Genomic DNA, 1,490 nt, shown 5'->3' with positions numbered 1-1,490 from the left:
AGTAGTAATTGCATTAATCCATCAAGACACAGCAGAGCTCCTCACCCCCAACCATGGGGTTTAGAGACTCATGTTGTGGAAGATACAATGAGAAACGTGTAAAGTGTCATGAGGTACAGATACAATGTCAAAAGATCCTATTAATAGTAAGCTAGTAACCTAGGGTATACAGAAATGAGTAAATGACGTAAAAATCCACTTCTGGGTCCACTTAGTGTGTGCTTTGGCTGAGCATTGAAGCTTTCATGTGTAGAGACTTTTTCTGGAGTTAAACGGCAGCTTTCATGCTAGTTTGGGCGTTTAACTCCAATTTTTATGCCAGTTCCAGCGTTAAACGCTGGGAATTTTGAAGCTGATTTGCAATGCCGGTTTGGGCCATCAAATCTCGGGCAAAGTATGGACTATTATACATTGCTGGAAAGCCCAGGATGTCTACTTTTCAATGATATTGAGAGCGCGCCAATTGGGCTTCTTTAGCTCCAGAAAATCCACTTCGAGTGCAGGGAGGTCAGAATCCAACAGCATCTACAGTCCTTTTCAGCCTCTGAATCAGATTTTTGCTCAGGACCCTCAATTTCAGCCAGAAAATACCTGAAATCACAGAAAAACACACAAACTCATAGTAAAGTCTAGAAAAGTGAATTTTAACTAAAAACTAATAAAAATATACTAAAAACTAACTAGATCATACTAAAAACATACTAAAAACAATGCCAAAAAGCGTATAAATTATCCGCTCATCACAACACCAAACTTAAATTGTTGCTTGTCCCCAAGCAACTGAAAATCCAAGTAGGATGAAAAGAAGAGAATATACTATAGACTCCAAAATATCAAGGAAACTTAGCTCCAATTAGATGAGCGGGACTAGTAGCTTTTTGCTTCCGAACAGTTTTGGCATCTCACTTTATCCTCTGAAGTTCAAAATGATTGGCATCTATAGGAACTCATAACTCAGATAGTGTTATTGATTCTCCTAGTTAAGTATATTGATTCTTGAACATAGCTAGTGTATGAGTCTTGGCTGTGGCCCAAAGCACTCTGTTTTCCAGTATTACCACCAGATACATACATGCCACAGACACATACTTGGGTGAAACTTTTTAGATTGTGACCCAGCTTTGCTAGAGTCCCCAATTAGAGGTGTCCAGGGTTCTTAAGCACACTCTTTTTGCCTTGGATCACAACTTTATTTCTTTCTTTTTCTCTCTCTTCTTTTTTTTTCGATTTTTTTTTGAATTCACTGCTTTTTCTTGCTTCAAGAATCAATCTGATGATTTTTCAGATCCTCAATAACAGTTCTTTTTTTCCTCATCCTTTCAAGAGCCAACAATTTTTTAACATTCTCAAAACAACAAATTCAAAAGACATATGCACTGTTCAAGCATTCATTCAGAAAACAAAAAGTATTGTCACCACATCAAACTAATTCAACTAGTTTCAATGATAAATTTCGAAATCCTGTACTTCTTGTTCTTTTGTAATAAAAA

The sequence above is a fragment of the Arachis duranensis genome, unplaced genomic scaffold, assembly GCF_000817695.3.
Source record: "Arachis duranensis cultivar V14167 unplaced genomic scaffold, aradu.V14167.gnm2.J7QH unplaced_Scaffold_69555, whole genome shotgun sequence".
Taxonomy (NCBI): Eukaryota; Viridiplantae; Streptophyta; class Magnoliopsida; order Fabales; family Fabaceae; genus Arachis; species Arachis duranensis.
This window is presented reverse-complemented; position numbering follows the sequence as displayed.